This window comes from Suncus etruscus, chromosome 13, assembly GCF_024139225.1.
Source record: "Suncus etruscus isolate mSunEtr1 chromosome 13, mSunEtr1.pri.cur, whole genome shotgun sequence".
Taxonomy (NCBI): Eukaryota; Metazoa; Chordata; class Mammalia; order Eulipotyphla; family Soricidae; genus Suncus; species Suncus etruscus.
In genome coordinates, this window is record NC_064860.1 from 26,123,755 (window position 1) to 26,145,006 (window position 21,252).

At 39.3% G+C, this 21,252-nt stretch overlaps 1 non-coding gene across 1 annotated transcript; it reads left to right on the forward strand.

The window, feature by feature from the left end:
- Positions 1–10,596: 10,596 nt before the first annotated feature.
- LOC126026699 (U1 spliceosomal RNA) lies at positions 10,597–10,761 on the forward strand. Its single transcript, XR_007501922.1, has one exon. It is a non-coding gene; the product is annotated as a U1 spliceosomal RNA (small nuclear RNA).
- The last annotated feature ends 10,491 nt before the right edge of the window (positions 10,762–21,252 follow it).

Consider the following 21,252-nt stretch of genomic DNA (forward strand, 5'->3'; position numbering starts at 1 on the left):
GGGATAGATTCATAAAGTGTTAGGGTTTTTTGAATTTATGTTATGAAATACAACATCACCTCAATGATATCGGAAGAGGAAAGAGCATGTTCTCTTTGAAAGTCTTTTTTTTTTTTAATAATTTCTTTATTTAAACACTGGATTACAAACATAATTGTAGTTGGGGTTCAGTCATAAATAGAACACCCCCCCCTTTACTGTGCAACCTTTCCATCACCAATGCCTGCATCTCTTCCCTCCCACCTCCCACCTGTATTCGAGACAAGCTTTCTACATCCCTCACTCAATGACATTGTTATGATAGTTCTCAGCATAGTTATTTCTCTAACTGCACTCACCACTCTGTGGTGAGCTTCATATCTTGAGCCGGTCCTTCCGGCCCTCATCTCTGGGAATTATTTCAGTGTCTTTAATTTTTCTTTAAAACCCATAGATGAGTGAGACTATTCTGTGTGTGTGTCTCTCTCTCCATCTGACTAATTCTTTGAAAGTCTTATTTAAATAATCCCATTTAGAGAAGCATCTTTACTTTTGAATGCAAATGGTATTCACATGTATATTATGTACTGTTAAATTTTCTGCTTATGAGAATTGCTCTGTTTTTCAAATGGCTGCTATATTGTTACCTGCTCTAGAGCTGAGACTTTCTTTAGTCACAGGGGAAATTTATAGTGGCTTAATTATTAAGTGCTTAATAAATAAGTGTTGAATGACTGATAAAAAGTGTTCACCGTTGGGGGTAATAGTGGGACAGTGAAATTGCTGAGCACTCAGCTAAGTATTGTAGATAAAAGTGTTTGTGTGTGTGAGTGTTTAAGAAAATGACTCAGGAAGACCTCCTTTTAGAATTACGGGAAGCAGAGGGAAAGGATTAAAATGGATCTGTGACACTGTAGAAACTGAGGGACCGAAGATTCTCATCTAATCTGAGGCTACTTTCATGATTACATCTGTTCTGCAGTTGTGAGCTGATTTAATTTGATTTTTCTTACCTTAGGCCTTAATGACTGCTTAGAATTTTTAGCTGTTTTAAGAATCTGATCTGATTAAATTAATTTTGAGGAATAACAAAAAAGGCCTCTTGTGAGCCTCGCCCCTCAAGGAATTTATAGTATTTATATTCTTTTTGGTGGGGAGAGAGTATGGGAGAATGACAGTGAAGTAATTAAATAACAGTATCCAGAAAATTGATTTTTAAGAAATATACAAGGGGCCAGAGAGAGTGAGTTGCTTACGTGCTTGCCATATGTATGGTTTGATCCTTGTCATTATGTCTGGTCCCTGAACTCTGCTAGGAATGATCTTTGACACCACCACCACCAGTTGGAGAAGAGAGCCCTGTAAAGTGGGTAAAATAGGTTACCTATCCTCAAGAAGGCGTTTATAATTCTTCCTGTATATCATATTGATCAATGCAAGGCATAATGTTACTCTAAAATATTTCATGGTGGAGCTGGTATGATAGTACAGTGGCTAAGGCTCTTGCTTTATACACTACTGACCTAGGTTCAATCCCTGCTACCATATGGTTCCCCAAGCAGAGCCTGGAGTAACCTCTGAACATTGTCAGGTGTGACCCAAAAGGACAAAAATATTTCACGGTGACATTATTTTAGTCTTAAGATGTGGTTTGAGGAATTGCTGAATAGCTGTCAGTAGGGTAAGTAAAGAAAAGTTTTGGTTTAAATTCAGTTAGTTACAGAAATGAGAATGATTTTCTTGGATGATGTTAATTGCCTTTGGAAAACACTAAATGAAGAGATTGTGAATATGTGAACAGGGGCATTAGCTTCATATGTAGTTTAATTCTCCATGAATTGGTTAAGTGCATCAGATAGATGGAATGAATAAGTAAATAGTATCCTTTCAAGGTAACGGTTTTAAAAACAAACTGATTTTAATATGTAAATTAATTCTGGATATGCTTGTTAACAGTTTCATTACTGTGAATTAGATAGTTTATGATTAAGTTCCCAAACGAATTTTTAATACAGTAAGAGCTGTAGGAGTTTGAAGAATAGAGAAATGATTATTGGCCAAGGCTTGGGGAAAGAATTTAAGTTAACCATACATATTAGCTAGATATTTGAAAGGACTCCTTAGGGATCTTCGTAGAGGAACTAAATTGCTCCAAATTTCTCTTGCAGCCCTAGAATGAACCTAGAGTCTAGATCTATTTTTATCGGATGCTTTCTGCCTATTTCATTTCATCTACTCCTACTTGTTTGTTCCTTTTCAAAATCACCTTTGATGAGAAAGAGAGAGAGAAGAGAAAGATCTGTTTTCATCTATGTTTAAGCTTTACTTTTTCCTTTATTTTAAGGTTGTACTGGTCTTTGTGTGAAGAGCAGGAGTCAGTTTGGCTCTTAACCTGTCATTTCCTTTATACTTTTTTCAATCCTGTTTTTTGAATTACAGAATAGAACTGAGAACTTGTGTCCAGTAGCCACATGTTTATTGAATGAATAAGTCTGTCAGGTAATGTAGTATTTTGTTTCATTTATTCATAACTTACTTTTTTTTCCCTTTGGTTTTTGGCCCACATCTGGTGGCGCTCAGGGGTTACTCCTGGCTCTGCATTCAGAAATCACTCCTGGCAGGCTCAGGAAACCATATGGGATGCCGGGAATTGAACCAGGGTCAGTCCTGAGTTGGCCGCATGCGAGGCAAATGCCCTACTGCTGTGCTATTGTTCTGGCCCCTATAACTTTTTATGCAGAAGAATTGATGGACTGCCAATGTATGTAAAAATGAATTGAGATAATTGAGGATGTTTAGATAAGAATATAAAGAAAGAATGATCTGCTTAAAAATAGATATGGATATTAAGAGAACTAAGAATGAAGTGGAAGATAAGCAGTTAGAGAAGGAAAGTTGTTATTTGATAGAAAGTACATTTTGAGAGAAGAGAAGGATTATTGATGTATGGCAGGTTATTTTTACAGGAAAGCAAGAGGAGATGGGAAAAAAAGAGGTTTAGGGCCAGAGAAATAGTACTGCAGGTAAGGGGGTTTGTTTTGCACGCAACTGAGCTGGGTTGTAATCCTGGTATCCCTTCCAGGGGTGGAGATCCAGAAGTAATCCCTGGTCATTGCGAGGTATGGCCCCAAAATGAAAACAATTCCCCATTCCTCAAAAAAAGGAAGGAAAAGAGGTTTATTTGAATGGATGAGATAGGAGAATGATGGCTTGTTTTAGGACAAGTTTGGAAAAGAGCAGAATCTATGATGCTGATTTGTAACTAGATTTCATAAAATGATTGGATGAGTTTTCTTTATTTAGCCAATAATAAATATTTGTAAATGACAAAGCATTGATAAATCAGGAATAAAAAGCCTTTGGGATTTATATTCTAAGAGGAGAGCTTAATTCTTGCACAATCACATTGTGTTCATGAGTATCATAGAAAAAATACCAAAATGTTCCTGAAGCTAAAAAGTAAAAAAAGCAAAACAAAACCCCAAACCTAGATATTTTACTTGGGGACAACCTGGGAATGAATATAATGGCACAATTTTGCTAGTCTTTCAAGCACCATAGGAATTGCTGGAAGAGCATTCCAACCTGAGGAATTAGTAAAAACAAAAGCTTGGAGGTGAGAAGTCAACAGTATGTAGGTGACTTTATTTAGAATATTCTTTTACTACGGCCCAAAGTAATAAGTACATGCCATTTATTTACATGTGGTTTGTGTGTAGGTATAACATTTGTGTTGCATGCACTTGGAGGCTTTCAGTTTTTTTTTTTTTTGTTTTTTTTTTTTGTTTTTTGGGCCACACCCGGCGGTGCTCAGGGGTTATTCCTGGCTGTCTGCTCAGAAATAGCTCCTGGCAGGCACAGGGGACCATATGGGACACCAGGATTCGAACCAACCACCTTTGGTCCTGGATCGGCTGCTTGCAAGGCAAACGCCGCTGTGCTATCTCTCTGGGCCCGGCTTTCTGTTTTGTATCACTATAACGGAGTAAAAAATGGCTAAGAAATTAAAAGCTGTTTTTTTTTTTTAATCAATCTGATCACAACTTGATAGTTTGGAAAACAAATGTTAAACGGAGCTTACCAAAAGGAACTATTACTAAATAGGGTGTAATAGAATATAAGAGTAGGAAGAGGTTGTTGAAGTTGGGGTAGAAAATGGATGACCTTGAAGACTAAGCTAAGCAGTTTGTATTTGAGATGATGTAGGGTTGTGCTTAGTAAGCAAATAGATGCTGAGTTTTAGTTTTGGCTCTTAGATTTACCTGCTCTTTGGATTATTGAGAGAATTACTTTCTGAGATCCAAGTTTTCTCATCAGGAAATTGATAATTATTATGCCTTCTGGCAAGGGTTGTAAGAACTTGAGAATTAGCGTATGTAATGCATACTTTTAATAAGTATAGCTATTGACTTTTTTGAGAGAGAATAGAATCAGGGATTTTATAGTAGATGACTTAATATGATAGTTGCTAAACAATTCAGGAGAGAGTAGGACTGGTGGGAATAAAGAAAAAGATTGGAGGTGAAACCAATTAGGAGACTCCTAGAAAAATTAAGAAGAGTTTGATTTAGGAGTTAAGCACCAGGATTGAAATTAAGAGGGTGGAATGTGATTGGATGGAGAAGTGAGGAAGATTATTAGTTGTGAATTCTTTCCTAGTGGGAATGCTGACTGGTCCAATCCCTAAGAAAAACAGTATGGATGGTTCTTAGTAAACTCAGAATCAAGCCGCCCTATGACCCAGCAATTCCACTTCTGGGTATTTCCAGGATAGAAAAAAAAATTCATTCAAAAGGACGTAGGCTCACTGCTATTCATTGCAGTACTTAATACAGTAGCTAAGAGTTGGAATCAACCTAGATGCCCAACAACAGATGAGTGGATCATGAAGGTGCATATATACAGTGGAATATTACATAGCTGTAAGGAATGACGCAATCATGCAATTTGCTGCAACATGAATGGACCTGGAAGATATGTTAAATGAAGTAAGCCATATATGTTAAATGAAGTAAGCCAGAAGAAGGATAAATACAGGATAATATCACTTATATGTGATTTTAGAATGGCAGCATGGAGAAATCCAATGATTTAAAAGGGGCTTGTCAAGAACATTCTAGGCCCCAGAGTAAAAGGAAGAGAAAGAAAGAAATTGAGTGGAGGACGAGAAAGACAAATATGAAAGGATGGGGGACAGGGGCCAACAGGTCTCAGGTGCATTGGTGATGTTAAGAAAGGACAGGACTAAATATCCAAGCCAGAGTCAATAACAATGAAATCATGAGACCCACATTTTAACAACCAAAATAAAAAAAAAAATGGGCTTGTTTTGCTGGCAGGCTGAAATGTGGGGAGTGGTGGCTAGGATGAACTTTGGGAACTCTAGTACAGGTTGACTGGTGGTGGGATTAGTTGTGAAACATTGTATGTATGAAACCCATTTATGAAGAACTTTGTAAATCACAATGATTTCAATTAAAAAAAGGACAGCAGTTGAAATTGGATTCCTTTTCTTTTTTTTAGTATTAGTGGAGAACAATATAATAAACTTTTTTTGGTATATAGTAGTTTCTGTTTGTTGAGTATTTGAAAACCTAATTGAATGAATTGTGATTTGAGACAGGAATGACTGAGAAGGGGTTAGAATGCTACTTTTGATAGACTGCCAGAATTTATTTAGGAAATGCTTGCTGTTGCAAGATTTGAGGGTAGGCACATACATACATGCTCACGCATGCAAGGCAAGTACTCTCCAATGCTTAACAGTTTGTGTTCTTTAGAAGCCTGCTGAGGGACAGAAATGTGCAGATTTGTGGCAGGTTTAGCTGTTGAGGAGGAGTTGGTTGTGTTGGGAAGAATTAAAAAAAAAACCAAAACGGGCCCGGAGAGATAGCACAGTGGTGTTTGCCTTGCAAGCAGCCGATCCAGGACCAAAGGTGGTTGGTTCAAATACCGGTGTCCCATATGGTCCCCCGTGCCTGCCAGGAGCTATTTCTGAGCAGACAGCCAGGAGTAACCCCTGAGCACCACTGGGTGTGACCCAAAAAGCTAAAAAAAAAAAACAAAAAACAAAAGAAAACAATTTCGGGGCCCGAGAAATAGCATGGAGGTAAGGTGTTTGTCTTGCATGCAGAAGGTCAGTGGTTCGAATTCTGGCATCCCACAGCCTGCCAGGAGCGATTTCTGAGCATAGAGCCAGGAGTAATCCCTGAGCGCTCCCGGGTGTGACCCCAAAACCAAAACCAAAACCAAAAACCAATTTCTCAAACTCAGAACTTTCGAATGCAAATTTATCAACTTCCAACAATTTTACTGACCAGTGATTTGCCTCCACTCCAGGAAATCAGCCATCATGACACCAGAGGAATCCTTACACAGACTGCTTTTAGGCTGTGCAAGTAGGAAGATAAAACCTTCCAATGAAATCTAATGATCTTAATGTTTATCTTAAGTGTGCTGAAATTGGAAGGGTTAGGAGGATGGTGAGATTTTTCTGGAAGAGGGTAAGGTTTATCTGAATACAAGTGACAGAAAAGTTCTGAATTTTTTTTTTTGGTTTTGGGGTCACATCGAGCAGCGCTTAGGGGGTACTCCTGGCTCTATGCTTAGAAATTGCTCCTGGCATGCTCAGAGGACAATATGGCATGCCGGGATTCTAACCACCGTCCTTCTGCATACAAGGCAAATGCCCTACCTCCATGCTATCTCTGGCCCCAAGTTCTGACTATTTTTAAGGATTGGTGATATATATGAGTTTTGGTATAAAGTTGGAAAGTAGTAGTGCAGAGTACAGCAGGTAGGGCATTCACCTCACATGTGGCTAGACCCAGGTTCAATTGCTGGGCATTCCATATGATCTCCCAAACCAGCTAGGAGTGATCTCTGAGTGCAGAGTCAGGCATAAGCCCTGAGCATCGGTGGATGTTGTCCCAAAACAAAACAAAACAAAACAAACAAGAGTTAAAAATGGTTTCAAAATTCAGACCAAATGGTTTTCTAAGATTAGTGAGATATGTTATATATGATGCTCAAACCTTAAGGACACTGGTAAATGAAATTTACATTTATACATTTCTATAACTGTAACAGAGTTCAATATGTACAACATTTCCAACATGCCAGAAGTTTTCCTTATGTGTCATTTCCAAATTCATGTCTCCTTCAACCAAATGAAACTACTATTCTACTGTTCTGAAGTCTGTCAGTAAGTTGGGTGTTTTAGTCATATTAGTTGAATCGAATGTATTTTTCTACTTTTTGGATGTCTAAGGATTTTAACTTTAGTATGCAGTCGAGAACTGTTGATGATTTGGGGTAGGTACTAGGGGATGGCATGTAAGACAGTGCTGAGGGAAACCCTGTAGTGTCGAGGATTGAACCTGGGACTCCCACAAGTAGTGCATGCAGTTCAGTCCTTTGACCCATCTTCTCAGGTCCTGTTGATTTTTTTGTTTGTTTTGGGGCCACATCAGTCCTTTGACCCATCTACTCAAGTCCTGTTGATTTTTGTGTTTGTTTTGGGGCCACATCTGGCTTTGCTCAGGCTTTACTACTCAGGGATCATGAGATCAGGTAGGCATTTGGGGTACTGGAGATAGAACCCAGGTCGGCCTGTGAAGATAAAACCCTATTCATTTTTCTATCTCTTTGGCTTCTCATGTTGATTTTTTTTTTTTTTGAGTGTTGAAATAGGGCTTAACAATACTGTTCTGTCGATTTTTTTTTTTTATTCAATGAGGAGAACCTGATTGACTAGGAAATAGCATTTTGGGGGGGGGGCATACCTGGTGGTACTCAGAGGCTATGCTGGCTCTACACTCATAAATTACTCCTGGTAGGCTGGGAGGATCATATGGATGCCAGGGACCTAACCTGGGTCAGCCTTATGCAAGATAAACACCCTACCTGATGTGCTGTCACTCTGGCCCCAGGAAATAGTATCTAAAATTGGGTCACAAACACATATTCCTGTACTTTTAAACAATTTGTTTAAAAATACATTTCTTTATGATTTATTATCAATAAGTATATGCTTCTATGCCCAGGGTTTTTGGGCATAAGGTCATCATGAATCAAAAATATTTTAGAAGCCCCATAACTAGACTAAAGTTTAAGCTATGTTAGTAGTGTGAAAGTCTTATGTCTAATTTGGAATGGTAGTAGTGTGACCAGAAGGAAAGAAATGAATGAATGGAAGGATTTGAAGAAGGAATTTGTGGAAACCATGAATAAAAAGAAAAATCACCTCTAGGCTTTCTAACTTGAATTGAATTAGGACATGATTGAGAATGTTCGTACAGAATTAACAGAATTTATTGAAAACAGACATTTTTGGTTGGGGAAAAATGGCTACTTTGATTTTAAGAAACTGACCGGAGAGAACTTGAGGCACAAGTGAAATATCCGAAAGGAATTCTCTAGCATGAGTTAAAAATACTGGGTTCATCTGAGAATAAAGGTCTCAGAGAGAGTAGGGACTGTGTGATAATTGAAGCTACTAATTCTGGATTTGGTAGGACACGAGTGGCTATGAAATTATTTGGACTGATAATTGAGATGTTAATTGAAGCAATAGTTGCAGAATCTTAGTTTACAAGAATTCATATATTTCACTTCCAGCGGAATCACTTAGACATGGCAGAGGGTGATTGTTTAAAGATAACTTAAGGGATACAGGGGTCCTCAAACTTTTTAAACAGGGGGCCAGTTCACTGTCCTACAGACTGTTGGAGGGTCAGATTATAGTAAAAACAAAAATTATGAACAAATTTCTATGCACAATGCATCTATCTTATTTAGAAGTGAAGAAACAAAATGGGAATAAATACAATATGTGGCCCGCAGGCCATAGTTTGAGGACCATTGGAAGAGAGAGTTTTTTTTTTTAGTGAATTTGGGGAAGATATCATATGAAGAATGAAAATGTAGAAGCAGGGGATGAGAATAATGAGTATAGCACATATTATATACATAGGTCTGCTTATGTATGAGACCTGGATTTTGACTCTATTACTAGAAGGGTGGGGGTCAAGAAACAGTGGTAAGCGATGGGATCGTTAGGAGAGAATTAGGGAAAAATAGACTATTTGACTTAAAATGGAGTGCTAAGGTTATTGGGGACAGAACAACCATCAGTAGATACCTAGAGACCAGAGTAGTATCATATGGTTCAAAAACTTAAAGATACTTTACCACAGAGACAAAGACATGGGTGGTGGCTCAAGGATTTGGTAGGGAAGTTTTTTGCTCCCTATTTCAAGATGGTAAACAGAGAAGTGAGCATGGAACAGCATCGAACAGATTAGAAGAATATGTAAACAATGAATATAGGAATCCTATTTATTTTAAGAAGGAGGTTCAGTTCTTTTTCTTTTCTTTTCCTTTATTTTTTATTTTTATTTTATTTTTTTTCCTTTATTCCTTTTTGGTGTTTGGGCCACACCTGGCTGTGTTGAGGCTTACTCCTGGTTCTGCACTCAGGGACCACTCCTGTTAGTGCTCAGGGGAACATATTGTTCCTAAGGATCAAACTCAGGCCTTATTTGTGCAAGTAAATGCTCTACTCGTTGTACTATCGCTCCAGCCCAGAAGGAACTATTTTTCCCCCCACAAAACTGGAGGCAAGCAGTTACGGATGAAGAGAGATCTTTTTAGAAATCATAATGGTTACAGGTAGAGAAGGTGTGATTTGAGGAAATTCTGTGGTTGAGTATTTGTTGGACTAAGGTTTTAAATATGAAAATAAGCGGGCTAAGAGGTTGCTGAACAGGCTAGTGTTTATACTTTAGATGTAGGAGGCCTGGGTTTAATCCCTGGCACTGCATGGTCCTTTAACTACTGCTGGATATGATGACCCCTCCTGAGCATTCAGCCACGAGTGGGCCCATGAGTTCCACAGGATATGACCTACATTCGACATTCTCTTCTCCACTCCCCTCCCCCGCACCAGTTGGAAATAATCAATGAGATGGAGAGTTGTAGTGATAATAACTAATTTATGTGGCTGAAGAGATAAGATTCTACAAGAATTAAGTCACTTGCTTTGCATACTGCCAACTTTAGTTCCATTCCTGGTACCAAATATACTTGAGCCTGAAGTATTGACTGGAGTGATTCTGGAGAATAGAGTCAGAAGTAAGTCCTGAGCACAGCTTGGTGTGGCTTTCAGTCACACACCCCTCAAAAACAAAAAATAAATCCATTAAGAAATAATTTTGGGGGGCTGGAGAGATAGCACAGTGGTAAGGCGTTTGCCTTGCATGTAGAAGGACGGTGGTTCGAATCCTGGCATCTCATATGGTCCCCCAGAGCCTGCTGTAGGCGATTTCTGAGCGTAGAGCCAGGAGTAACTCCTGCCGAGTGTGACCCAAAATCCAGAAACCAAAAAAAAAAAAAAATTTTGTATTTATAAGTGGTTTTATAGCTTTGGTGTTGCTAAACACCTAGTGCTTGGGTATGTGGGAAACATGGTGAAGATGGTCTGTCACGGCCAGAGATTGAATGGAAGATATAAGGCAAGGGTCGTGACTTTGAAATGGTTAAATGTGCAGCTTTAGTATTGTGTAGGGAGATAAGGGAAGCCAAAAGAAGAGAAGAGCAGGGTTAAAACTATTGTATATACTTACCTGGCAGGGGAGATACCATGATCACAAAGGTGGTTTTCCCAGGGTGAGGCTTATGCATTGCACTCCGGGATATGCTGACCCCTGCGATTTCCCCAAATGTGGGAAACTTGACTGAATAATTTGAGGTAGTGGGGGACTGCGTTCACGCTCTACCCTTTATTAAAAACAACCAAACAATAAAACAAACAAAAAGAAAACTATTGTACAGCTGGTAGGGCATTTGCCTCGCACATGCTGACCCAGGTTTGATCTCTGGCATCCAATATGGTTCCCTGGGTACCTCGTGAGTTCAGAGCCTAGAATAATCCTTAAGCATCACCTGGTAGGGCCCAAGAACCACTATCCCCACCCCCCAAAAAGAAAATAAGTAATTGTGGTTGAAACAAAGCTGGGGTATCTCTGAAGTTGGAATTCTAAAAGTACTGCACTTTCAGTTGCCAACCTATTTTCAGTGTGGGTCATTGAAGTACAGATGAAGGTGTTAAGAATTGAGGACAGCTATGGTATAGCAAAAACTTGGGCTTTATTATTTCATGAGCATAGTGGTAAAATATGGGACAAAGTAAATTTGAAGTCTCTGGAAATGGAGAAGGGGGTGAATGGTGGATGTATTTAGGAACCTTTTAGATAGAAGTTGTAGAATAAATGGTTTAAATGAGTAAAACTAACTGCAAAGAATATATATCTATATATATATGTTGATGATAGAATAGTGAAGTGGCTCAGAGAGCAAGAAGCAGTTCCTTCTATTAAATTGAAGGGAATAGAATGGATAATTTTTTTTTTTTGGTTTTTGGGCCACACCCGGTGACGCTCAGGGGTTACTCCTGGCTATGCGCTCAGAAGTCGCTCCTGGCTTGGGGGACCATATGGGACGCCGGGGGATCGAACCGCGGTCCGTCTCCTAGGCTAGCGCAGGTAAGGCAGGCACCTTACCTCCAGCGCCACCGCCCGGCCCCGGATAATTTTTATGGTTGTTTCTTGGCCACACTCTATGGTGTTCTGGGCTTGCTTCTGCCTCTGTGCTAGGTTTCACTCCTTTGAAACCTATGATTGCTGGGGTTTGTTGGGGATTGAATCCAAGTGGGCCATTTGCAAACAAACTTTCTACCCACTGTACTATCTCTTTAGCTCTGAGACCAGATAGTGTGTAGTCACAAGAATTTAAGCAAGAGATAATATGATCCTAACTGTTGTTTTGTGTTGAGGTTTGAGGAAGAAAGATAAATTAGTTACAGTCACCAGTTATTTCATTTTTCTATTTTAAAAGTAACAATACTGTAAAATCATAGCCAGTCACATGAAATATACTGATACTCATATAATTTCAGCCAAGACATATGTGTGGATTAGATATGAAATACTAATATATGAGTGTTGATCATGATGTGTGAAATTGTACTTCTAAAACATACAGTTTTGTAAACCAATGTTATCTAAAACGAAAACATCAAAACCAACAAAACGAAACTCGGCAGAAAAAGATGAGGTGGAAGTTTAGTAAAAGGTAAACCCATGGAGTAGTTTATCGACAGTAGGACATAGGCACACTGGTAGAAACTAGTAAATGAATGGACTGAGAATTATAGGGGCTTGGAGTTGACCTGAAGGAGTAAGATGAGAACAGATAGAGTGTATAAGGTGTTTGTTTGCTTTGACCACTGCTGATCCCGAGTTCTATTCTTGCTGCCAAGAGAAAGTCCTGGTCATGCTAGGTATGGCTGAAAAACAAAAGCAAACAAAAAAATTAAAAAATGAAGGGTTAAGATGAAGAAGGTGATGAGTAGCTGAGTATGAAATATGAAAATGACAACGAATAACTCTTGGAGAGTATCTAATGCCCTCTCTGTATAAATAAATCCAGACCATGACACCATTTTATTATAATCACAAATGATACTGGTTTTTTGAGTGTCAAAAATCCATCAAACTTCAGTTGCAAAGATTGGTGATAATTTATGTGTAAATGAATTAGGTGAAAAACTAAAATTTGGGATGTTGGTAGGGAAGGAAGTGATTTAAGGGATCTAAAATGGTCTTTTAGCACCCCGCTTTTTGGTTTGTACTGACTTACCTATATTTTTAAGTTAAAAATTTTTGTTTAAAAAATAGTATATTTAAACACTGTGATTACAAATATGACTGTAGTTGGGTTTCAGTCATAAAAAGAACACCCCCCCCCCTTTCACCAGTGCAAGCTTCCCATCACCAATGCCCCCCTTTCTGCTCTCCCCCCCACCTGTATTCAAGACAAGCTTTCTACATTTCTCACTCACTGACATTTTGGGGGGGGGTGTCACATCCAGCAGCGTTCAGGTTACTCCTGGCACTACACTCAGAAATCGCTCCTGGCAGGCTCTGGGGACTCTATGGGATACCGTGATTCGAACTACCGTCTTCTGCATGTAAGGCAAACGCCCTACCTCTGTGCTATCTTTCCGGCCCCCTCACTGACATTGTTATGATAGTTCTTGGCATAGTTATTTCTCTTAACTGCACTCACCACTCTGTGGTAAGCTTCATATCTTGAGCCGGTCCTTCCAGCCCTTATCTCTGGGATTATTTCAATGTCTTTTACTTTTCTTAAAACATATAGATGAGTGAGTCTATTCTGTGTCTCTCTCTCACTCTCCCTCTGACTTACTTCACTCAGCATAATAAATTCCATGTTCATCCATGTATAGGAAAATTTCTTGACTTTATCTTTCCTGACGGCTACATAATATTCCATTGTGTACATGTACCACGGTTTCTGTAGCCATTCATCTGTTGAAGGGCATCTTGGTTGTTTCCAGAGTCTGACTATTGTAAGTAGTGCTGCAGTGAATATAGATGTGAGGAAGGGATTTTTGTATTATGTTTTGAGTTCCTAGGGTATTTCCCTAGTAGTGGTAGAGTTGGATTATATGGGAGCTCAATTTCCAGTTTTTTGAGGAATCTCCATATTTTCCATAAGGGCTGGACGAGACTCCATTCCTATCAGTAGTGAATGAGAGTTTCTTTCTCTCCACATCCCCACCAGCACTGATTGTTCTTATCTGTGTGCCAGCCAAGTCTCTGGCACACAGAGACTTATTCTATTTTAAAATTTTTAAAAAGACATTTATTTATTTAGTTTTTTTGACCAAAAACCTAAATAGGTTTTAGTAACCTGGCAGTACTCAGGGGTTACTCCTGCCTCTGTGCTCAGAAATTGCTCCTGGCATGCTCCAGAGACCATGTGGGATGCTGGGAATCTAACCTGGATCCGTCCCAGGTTGGCTGTGTGCAAGGCCATGCACAGCCAGCCCTACTGCTGTGCCCTGTACTGACATGTACACACACACACACACACACACACACACACACACACACCACACCACCCCACCCCACCCACCCCACCCCACCCTTTATTTATTTATTTTTTTGGTTTTTGGGCCACACCCAGTGATGCTCAGGGGTTACTCCTGGCTGTCTGCTCAGAAATAGCTCCTGGCAGGCATGGGGGACCATATGGGACACCGGGATTCGAACCAACCACCTTTGGTCCTGGATCAGCTGCTTGCAAGGCAAACACTGCTGTGCTATCTCTCCGGGCCCCCACCCTTTATTTATTTATTTTTTTTAAAGCTAAGAGATAACTCCTGGCAGAACTTAGTATATAGGAAAATGATGGATAGCTTAAAAGAACTTGAAGTTATAATGATATGGATTCTATAATACAAAAACAGAACTGTGTCAGCACCACCAATGATCACACTGGGGTTTGCCATGTGCAATGCAAGTGCCTAACCCTTGTAACTATTTCTCTGTTCTCTCTGATATATTTGTGGTGCTTCAGAAGACTGATCTGCTTTTCTTATTTCCTTTCTGACATGCATATGGGTAAACTCCTAGACATAAGTTATATACTATTATTTCTAGTGCTTATTGTAATCAAACTAACCTTCCTAACTCTAAAACCAAAACAAATCAGACAATGACAATTGTCTTATATTTTAGAATCTTGAGAATCATGATCTTAGAGTTTGAAACTATTCATGTCTTCCTACACAGGTCTCATTGATGTACTCTAGGCCTTTTATTCTTGGCTTGTATCTTTGTTCTCAATTTTTGCATTGTATATATTCTACAGTAGTATTGATTTTCATCAGACTTTGTCATTTGGCATTTTATTTCGTACTACCAAATAGTTGGCTCTCAAGTGCTTTTTTTGACTGATTTTTGAGATTATCAGTGGCTAGCTGTGGTCCTGGCAAATGACAGTTTTATGTTACAGTGCTGTAACGCTGTATGTAACATAGTGTTTAAAAACAAAGTTTTTATGTACAGTGCTTGAACCAACAGTTCAAGCTGTTGGTATTTACATAGTATTCCTTAGACTAACCTGTTCAGCCTTTGAGTAATGAATAGCTTCTCACCCTCTCTGTTCAGATGTAGATTTTGATATTAGACTATGTTTTACAGAGAAAGCATATTTAGGACAATGAACATATGACTATGACAAAGTACAAATGTATACTGGTGCTCATCCTAGCATAGCTTTGCTTCAGCATTTGTTTTAAGCCTCTAACCCCTTTTAAATATCTATCATTAACCAGATTTAATAATGAAGGGCCGAAGTAGAAGAAATAGAGTTTAGGAAGTACTAAGCAGAACTTCTGATTACTTTGTCTCATGACTTTGCTGTAACCTGCTGAATTTTAGTCTAAAATTGTTTCTAGGACTTGCTAGATATAGCTGTAAGGTATAGCTATATCAAGCTTGATGGGGAGGCATTCTTATTACTTCGTTGGATTGTATAGTTAGACTTAGGATATTAAGGAATGTGTGGAGAATGACTATAGGAAAAGTGAAGAGTATGTTTCCAGTGGTTATTAAAGTAGACAATTCACAGGAAGGATTAGATATCAAAATTTTGCTTGGCATTGACATTGTTTTCCTTACAAAATTGAGAAGTGCCAATATCCTAGGTATTATGATAAAGTAATTCTGTGGGTGCTGCATATGTGTGCTTGTCAACACACCTGCATGTGTGTGGATACATAATAATGGAAATAATATGCTAATTGGTTTAGCTTCTATAATTAAAGTCTTTAGGGAAATAAGCGTGATAGTCATGAGTTATGAGAAATTAAAATAAATTGGTAGAGAATATTTGGAAAAATCATTGTCAGATTATCAAGGTACGCTTAGGAACAGGATTATTTTCAGTTGATTAGTAGTTGATTTTTTATTTGATTCAATTGATTGGCAAAGTTTTAGGGCAATTTAGAACCCCCGATGTGTGTTGCAGAGTATTAGCTTTGAAAGGAGGGAACAAACAAAAATGTAGTAATTGAGAAAGTTACTCAAGATTTGATTTTATAGAAGCTGATATAAATTAAAAAAAGTTGTGGTGAGGCTTTGATTAGGTAGGTAAGTGGAAGCCGGAAGGGTTTTATTAGGAGGATAATTTCTATTAGAAACTTAAATTTTAGGGCATCAAGTTAAAGAGATACTGGAACTTCGGTGGTGGGCATGATATTGTAATGTATTTTGAAGGTAATTTAGGAAATATTCTTTTGGGGAAAATGCATCTTTTAGGATTAAAACTAAGAAGGCCAGGGGAAACTAAAACGAGCAAATAAAGGTATGAAGAAGAAAGGCAGGATAAGGAAGTGGTTTCCCATAGAGATCTGACTGTCAGGAGTATCCTGGAATAGTGTGGGAAGGGATTTTAGCATCTCGTGGTTTGTAGGGGCAGGGGCTTTGGCCAAGAATAATTCAGAGAAATCATTTAATGGTTTATTTTTTTTTTAAAGAAATTGGGAAGTGGGGAGCCCTGGCTGCTCCGTGGGCCGGATTTGTCTTTGGTCTTCTGTGCAGTTCGGGTGGCATGCCCACAGCCAGCCATCCCCGCCCACAGCCATTCCCGCCCACTTTGCCTGTGCTTGCAGCGTTGGTGGCCAGGCCTCTGGCCGTGGAGTACAGCTTCCTTTTGTGTGGACACGTGTGCACCCGTGCTAGTGTGCTGGTTCTGGCTCCAGCCTTTTCCTGCTCTGGCTGCTGGCAAGCCCGGCGCTCCAGCCGTGGGGCCTCCCGGACGCAGGTCTTCCAGGTCGGGTCCCATCCCCAGCGTGGTGGCAGACTGGGCGCGAGTGGCCTCTTTTGGCTGACAAGTGTCTGACTGCTGCGTACAGCCACTACCTCCGGAAATTGGTGGACAGCCCCCTTCTTTTCCCTGCTAACCCTGCCTCTTTGTGAGTCTCCAGTTGGATTGCATTGTGTTGACAGTTTATGGCGCTCGGAAAGGTCAGACTGGTACTTTGTTCTGCGAGGCAGTTTTTTTATTTGGCATAGAGAGCAAAACAAAATGTGTGTCCATCTCTGTTTATTGATTGCTCTAGTTATAAAGCCTATTTAAGAACTGTGACAATAATCCCAGGGCCTTTCAGAAATACTTATGGGCAATTTTTAGGCCCTTCTGACTTTATGAATCACGGTTCTAGGAAGAAGTAGACTAAAACTAAAAAAAACAACTTTCTTGTACTTTATGTAATTATGATGTTTCTTTTGCATATAGAGTTTTGCCGAATTGACAATGGTGTAATAAAAAGTGCATTTTTATTACTATACAGAGGGTAGTTGTTAGGGATTATGCAGTTTTGAAACAATGTTAAGTATGTTAAATGTTGCTATAAATAAAATATTCAGATTTTTAGACTTGATAAATCTAAAGTTATGCTCTCAGCTGCTCTTTGGATGCTTAAAAGAACCCTGGTTTCTCTGTGCTTGTTTCTGAGCTGATTTTCAGTATTTTCAGCATGGTAATGGTTGTAGAACTGAGTGAATAATTTGAATTACCAGTCTGTTTTGTAGCTGGGAATAGACTTTGGGTCTCTTATTCCCAGTCTGGTGACCTATCCAGGAATAGACTGAGGAAACTGCGTATTTGTCTGTTTAGTGGAAAATAGGGCCTGCATTTATTTTACGGTGAGGATTGAAAGAGCCTAAAAAGTGCATGTGTGAATGCTCCATTTCTCTTGTAGCATTTAGATGGGCTCTTCACTCTGGAGATCTTTGGCCTTCGTCTAAATACATTAAAGGTTTGAGGATAGAACTTGGTGTTGCACATTTGTACTTGGTTAAAATGGTATATGGTATTGAACTGGGTGTATATGCATTTTAATGTGAGTATTTTCATAGCAGGTAATATGAAACTAACTTTACAAAGCTAGGGAGACTAGGAACTGTGTTAACTTCATTAATTTCTAATTTAAAAAATTTGACTCTTTCAATGAGGATGTTAAAAAGGTAGAAATAGAGTATTTGAGTGTTTTCTCCTTTTCTCTTTATAACAGCTTTGTAGGCTCTTATATTCCTTTATTCTGTTAACTCTGCACCACAGTACTTGGTAGCATGTTTTTTCAGTAAGCCTTCTGCAAGAAAATCTTATTTTTATAGGATATGAGCTGCTGTGAACTTTTTTGTTTTGCTCATTCCTAGTCTTCTGACTTTCCAGGCATCTACAAAACACAAAGCACCTTACCAGTACACACTATTATCACAAAAGCAAACAGACTTCCTTCTATCACTAAAGACTTCTGGAAATTGAAAATATTCTCAAATAAAGGTAGTTTGGCAATGTCTGGAGGCATTTTTGGTTGTCCTGCTAGAGGATTCTGCTGGTATCTAGAGGGTGGGAAGCTAAACATCCTGCATATGCATGATAGCCTTAGACAAAAGAAAATGGTGCAAATGAATCAGTGGTTTATTGAAAAGTCTTGATATCTGTATTATTGATTATTGATACTTTTTCATAGCCATTAGAATGATCATGGGCTAAAGTTAGGAAATACATTATCTGTACACATAGTTTAGGAGCTGGATGATTAACTAGGGCAGTGATGGCTAACCTTTTTTGAGCCCGAGTGCCCAAACTACCGCACAAAACCAAAGAATTTCCTCAAAAGTGCCAGCACGTCAATTAAACCTTAATAAGAAGACTTTAGTATCTAAAAACTATGTGGCATGCGCCACATATCTTAATTACGGACCTTCCCGCGTACCAGCTGCAAGGCCTTGGAGTGCCACTGCTGGCACGAGTGCCATAGGTTCGCCATCGCGGAACTAGGGTTACTCAGTTAGAATGTAGAGATAGCTCAGCAGGCAGAGCATGTACTCCCCATGCAGGAGGCCTATGTCTGATCCTTAGTGCTGAGTGTGGTTTCCCAAGCACCCCAGAAGTGACCCCGCGCACTGCTGAGTATGCCCCCTCCTAAATAAAACCTGTGATGTACCCAAAGTTTCCAGGTCCTTTGTTATCTCTAATTTTGTTTTTGTTTTTGTTTTTGTTATCTCTAATTTTATCTAATTTTATTTTGTTATCTCTAAGTAACTTAATTTACTTACTTAATTAGGGTTATAATTTTAATATAGTATATCAATTAAACTTGATAGACAATGAACTGAATGAAGTAAAAAGTAATTGCTTTGTGAGAATCAATGAATTATTGTTGACAGCATCCCAGATTCACAGGTTTTTGTTGAATTCTTGATAATTTTTTTGGGGGGGGCATACCCACGGCACTCAGGAGTTACTCCTGGTTCTGCACTCTGAAATCACTCCTGGCAGCTCAGGGGAACCATGTGGGATACTAGGGATCGAACCTGGGTTGGCCTTGTGCAAGGCAAAAGCCCTACCTTCTGTGCTATAGCTCCAGCCCCACTGTTGAATTCTTGTTTTTGTAACCATTGAAAATCTTTAAAGATTGTTGTTTGTTTTGGGGCTACACTTGGCATTTATTTGGGATTAACTCCTGGCTCTGTGCTCAGGGATTTACTACTGGCTGCCTTGGGGAACCTTATGGGATCCAAACCCCATTGATTTTGTGCAAGGCAACCTCTCCTCTCTGACATCTTAGCATTTTTGTTTTTAAAAAAGAAAAATTTAAAAGACCACATTTAGTTAAAAATTTTAACATTAATTATGATAACTTTACATTTCAAGCTTCTATCTCTTCTGGAATGGTTCAAACTTTAGGTTTAGGGACATGATAGAGAAGAGTATTGGGGTTAAGGTGCTTACTTTGCTTGATGGACCCCTTACTCCTGGCAGCCCCTTCCCTCTAGCTGTGATTCATGAACACAAAGCCTAAAGGAAGCGTTTAGCCTCCAAACTGTGGTCCCCAAACCAAAAACACTGAACCCAGGGACCTACCCAGGATCTAAACCCACGGGCCTCAATGTGTGAGGCAATTGTTATACCACTGCAACATTTCCCCTGTGGTCAAAGATTTCTTTATAAATTATCTTACACAAAATTTATGTAAATTATTTTTATTTTATATTAAATTAAAATCCATATTAATAAAAAGAACAAAACCACCAATTTGAAAACTGCTGTTAATATTTTGATATGTGACTGTCTTTGTATTTTCCTTAACTATTTACTTATTTTGTGCCTCCAAAGAGGTGAGCAGGACACCTGGGATCCATTTCTTGCAGCATTAGGCCAGTTGTTCTAGAGTGTTCTTTTTGTTTGTTTTTGTTTTTTGTTTTTGGGCCACACCCGGTGATGCTCAGAGATTACTCCTGGCTATGTGCTCAGAAATTGCTCCTGGCTAAGGGACCATATGGGACGCCAGGGATTGAACCAGGTCTGGCTAAGCAAGGCAAATACTATACCGCTGAGTTACTGGCCCTGTTCTAGAGTCTTAAAGTGCTAGTTCTAAGACGGTGGTACAGCCCTGGTATTGTGGAATTAAACCATTGGTACCAGCCACCTTTTTTGTTTGTTTGTTAGTTTTTATTCTCAGGAATTACTCCTTGTAGTGCATTGGCTGGACCAACTACCTTTGGTGATTCTTGGGGAATCAGGGCTAGTCTCATTTCCCTCAGGATCTTGTGCCTGGGGATTGAACCCAGGTCTCCTGCTTGCAAATCTTGTGCTCCAGTCCACTGTGCCATAATTCCCTTGTCCGCCATTAGGTATTCTGTTGAATATGTAGATTACTTTAGCCAGTTTTTTTGTTTGTTTCTTTGTTTTTGGGTCACACCTGGCAGCGTCCAGGGGTTACTCCTGGTTTTAGTCTCAGAAATCACCCTGGCAGGCACAGGGGACCATATGGAATGCTGGGATTCGAACCAATGACCTTCTGCATGCAAGGCAAACACCTTACCTTCATGCTATCTCTCTGGCCTCAAAGTCTTTTTTTTTGTTTGTTTGTTTGTTTTTGTTTTGTTTTGGGGCCACACTCCTGGCTCTGCACTCAGAAATTATTCCTGGCAGGCTTGGGGGACCTTATGGAATGCTGGTAATCGAATCTGGGTCCATCCAGGTTGGCCACATGCAAGGCAAAAGCCCTATCGCTGTGCTATCTTTTCGGTCTCTAGTCAATTTAACAAGCTGCAAGTCATTTACAGTTTCATTTATTTGCATTTTTAATTTCTTTTGATATTGATTTATAGTTCTTGGTCTTTATCCTCCTTAGTAAATACCTTTTTTTTTTTTTTTTTTTGGTTTTTGGGCCACACCCGGTGATGCTCGGGTTATTTCTCCTTGCTTGGGGATGTCAGGGATTGAACTGAGGTCCGTCCTGCATCAGCCTGGGTCAGCTGGGTGCAAGGCAAACGCTTTACCGCTGTGCTACAGATTTGGCCCAATACGTATCTTATGTATAATAAT